Here is a 4,297-nt window from a genome sequence, read left to right as displayed (position 1 = left end):
GTTGAATTCGTGCAAGTTACAATTTTGCTGAAATACTCAATCTATTTTTTTGTGATTAATCTAAATACTCTTCCTTGATTTTAAAATAAAATTGATTGATTTTTAACTTGATTTTTAAAATAAAATTTCAGCGATTCCGATATCCGCAATATTTTCGATTATATAAAAAAATGTACTTGTTTTATGGCAATGCTTTAGAAAGGACGCTCTCGCCTCCCGCAAATTTGTGCTTCGTTTTTTTCCCTGACGTCCCTATTGGTTCGTGAGGTACGAACGTCTCTTCGGGGCGGATACGCCAGAGGTTTGGTAAGAGCGTTTAGCATAATTCGAGGACGTTGCGAGAGGATCCCAGTCGCCTGATCGCTTGTTCGCTCACTGCCGACAAAAATGTCTTGTTTTGCTCCGCTTAACTCTCCTTGTTAGCCACGGTGACATCTTGACAAAACTCCAGGATGAAAAATAAGAATACAACCGCGAAGAATCTCATGGGAGTCCTGTATTTTTCGCGCTTTAATTAAAATTAACATCATCTTCTTCATGAAAATTATGATTCCCCTGATTCCGCAGACTGTTGAGAGACTTAGCAAAGAATTTGATAAAAAGTCTTCTTCAGCTTGTTCTGATTTTTTACGGTCTTTCAAACTTTTATTAGAAAAAAGATCACTTAATAAATAATCGAGCAACAATAATCTAATTACAACTATTTTCTTCTGTATGTGTGATTATAATCTATTTCTTTACGGACGAAGTGTTATTTCGTCTCTCAGAAATTACGGAAAACTACTAAAAAAATTCATTACTATTGTAAATTCAATGGAAGATATCTAAAATATGTATTAATTTATACAACTATCATTTATTATTTTTAATTAAATATTTATTCTCTGAGGCAGTACCTGTATGATAATTTTATTATCGTTATAACTATTTGTCATTCGGAAAGTATTCGATGCCAAAGAGAAAAAAAATTGACCGTAGCATGAGTCGTGACAAGACCGTTGTTCATTGCAACTCTAATTAGAAGATTTTGCGATTTTTGCTGGACGAATTAAGTCTAATCGCTCACGACAAGGAGATAGGCAAGCGCGTTTCTCGCGGAGAGGGATTAGAGATAAAGACGCTAAAATGCGAAAGAGCGCGTGGGCGAAGAGTGAAAGAGGGGTTCACGACCCTCCGGGGTCGAAAAAAGTTCGAGAGCACGAAATTAGTCGTACTCGCGGCGAAGGAGAGCGTTAGACGACGCGCCCCGGGGTCTCGATCCCCGCTCTCACGCGCAGTCCCGTTTTATTCGATAATTATGCAAATGCCGGAATGATTGTCGGGCAATATGTCCTCGGAATAAAAGTACCGGGTCGGAGCAATTCGGTTATCTTTATGATTTCGAGTCGGCCGTCGTCGTAGGGCGAAGAAGAGAGAAACACGGCGGAATCAGGACCCCCCCCCCCAAGGGGCGAAAGAGGGAGAGAAAGGCTCGTCAATCCTCGGCGACAAGAGTCAAGCCCTTCATTTGCATCGAAACATGGCCCTCTGGCTTCGCCTCCTTATGCGCGAATGCGACGACGCATTGCGATCAACGTCGTTATTTTAGCAGCAGTGAAATATGTACTTGAATTAATGCTTTCCTGTATGGTTGCGTATCTTCGATCGAACTATTATATTACACAGAAAAAAATATAAGAATTTATAAAATGTATATAAAGATAAAAATCGTATGATGCTCGTATATGTTTGTTACATTTTAGATTGCATTCTTTTCTGATAACGAGAAAAAAATATTCTTGATGTATTTAATTTTATAATAACTTTATAAAGTATAAAAATAAAACGATATAAGATTAAATAATAATTCCTGTTTCTTTTACCTCGAAAATAAGTTTCTATTAATTAAATAAGACTTATTATCTTGAGACATGAGTAACACATGTAAATTTAAATTCATATATTCTTATGTTTATTAAATCTTCTTCCCATTTGATATTATAATATAATTATTAAAGATGCTGGCACGAAACCAATGTCCAAAATATTTTATTTTAGACTTAAGAGAAAGAATTTTCTATTTAAAAGCAAAAGATTAATCGACTGTTTTCACGAATGGAATGTGAAACTTGATGCATAAGCGAATCATATCTAGGATTTATTTCACATTCGGACTAATTGATCGATCAGAGTGTTAATTACTGTCTCTAATTGCGTATTCCCTACAATTAGCCTCGAATTTTAACTCCGGCTCTGCCTCTTGACTCTGCTGGCGCTGTACCAACCGCTCATTGACAATGAAATGAAAACGTCTAATTAACGCGCGGGAATGAGCAATTAAGACATTGACGTAGCGATCTCGCTGAATGACTGATTCAATTAAGAAGCCTTCTGTGTCTGGTGCTTCGACGGAGCGTGCTCGTGTGGTATATTATCATTATATTTACTATTAAAATATATTCCTCGCGCTGAAAGGGTGGAGCCTGTCTCGACCAATGGGATCTCGTCGCGTGCCTCAGGTCGTTACGGAACCTGCAAATTGATAAGAATACATCGCCATACCCTTCAGTCCTTCATTAGCCCTCTCCTGTTTCTCCGTCCAAGCGAAGATGTCGGACGCGGAATACATTTTTATTCGCACCCAAGGCGATCGCCTTATCGCACCGTTCTTGTCATCATCTTTAAGGGCCGTGCAATTTGTCTATTCCCTAGAAAAGATCCGACATGCGTGGAATCCGACAAAGTGGAAAACATGTGTACTTTTTATGCGCTTCGACGAGCTGAAAAACGGAATAAGAGTCTGATTCATTAACCACAGGATATTCTTTTCTCAGGTGTAAAGAATTCAGGGGAGAGCAAAATCTTATAAGTTCTTGAGGTACATTTACATGAAATGAATGTAACGTATGAAAAGAAAATGCAGATTGAAAGATAGAAGAGCCTCCCAAGACGTCAGGAAAAAGATCATGTGGTGATATCGAATGAAAGAAAAATCCGGCTTACAATAACAACTATTTATTTATAGGTAATAATGCTGAATTACAATGAATACACTTCTTGCCTCGATACTAGATTGTATAAGTCCGGTCGTGAAATCGGCGTCACTAGTCACCGTCGCCGTGACTCGCATGTGTGGCGACAACAAAGTCCCCATGTCCCCCTTTCTTCCACATTCCCAACTCCGCTCCGCAAACGTCTCGCACTTTTCTTTTTAACACGCCCCATGTCACCTTGATATCACCCTCACCAGTTCAGTAACATTTTTCTCAATCGAAAACCGTACGTGCTGTATGTTCGGCGATCATCTCGACGTTCATTTTATTGCACCGAAAATTAAACGGTATGAAATATATTCGCTATTCTTTTTCTCGTCTACAGTGATAGTTTGTGCGTAATCGTATCGATAATCATCAATGTAGCTTATCTCGCGTGAGAAATCGGTTGAATCGGTCGCTCCGTCAATCTCTGTTCTCGAGATTTAATTTGTACTAATTGGCATCGGCCAAAATCCTTACAATCGACGTTGACGACGAGAAGTTGACCTGCGGTTCTCGATCGTGAAAAACGTTACCTGAATGCCCTGTCAACCCTCTCAATCTCCTTCCTTCCTTTCCTTCCATCAATCGGTAGCGGCGATGGCAAATACGGATCAGCTATCGGTGGTTAAATTTTCGTTTCTCTACGTTTAGCATCGTCTTAACGGGCTTTAGCTGGTACGATACTAGACACTATGATTATGTGAACTTTACAACACAAGAACCTTACGGCAAAAGACTTTGTACATGGATCTTAAATACGGGGACCATCCCCGGGGAAATATCCTTGGCGTCTTCCTCGCTCTGTATCTTATGGATTTGTCGAAATGTCCTTTTCCTGCCATTTCATTTTTTTTCGTTCTATTTATCTTTCGCACTCGTCAAGAGATATTTCGCCGGATTCTTGGGCGGTCAACGCAAACGCGGGACACACGCAATATGGATTAGACTTACTTGTTTCGGTAGTAACTAAGTTATTTATATAAATAAGGTGTTACGATTTAAGACGCTAGGAGAGAATCCTCCGTTGTTTCCGTTTTTACCAACATATACAATCATACACACATGCATACGCATATACTCGTAAGATTCTTTCTATAAGACACTTCTACTCTCGTTTTTTCTCTCTTTCTTTCACGGTCTCTCTCACTCTCTCTCTCTCCTCTCTCTCTCTCTCTCTCTCTCTCTCTCTCTCTCTCTCTCTTCTTCTTCTTCTTCTTCTTACTTCTTCTTACTTCTTACTTTACTTACTTCTTACTTCTTTACTTCTTACTTCTCTCTCT

This window comes from Atta cephalotes, assembly GCF_000143395.1.
Source record: "Atta cephalotes unplaced genomic scaffold scaffold00034, whole genome shotgun sequence".
Taxonomy (NCBI): Eukaryota; Metazoa; Arthropoda; class Insecta; order Hymenoptera; family Formicidae; genus Atta; species Atta cephalotes.
The sequence above is the reverse complement of the archived record's forward strand: the minus strand, read 5'-3'. Positions refer to the sequence as shown.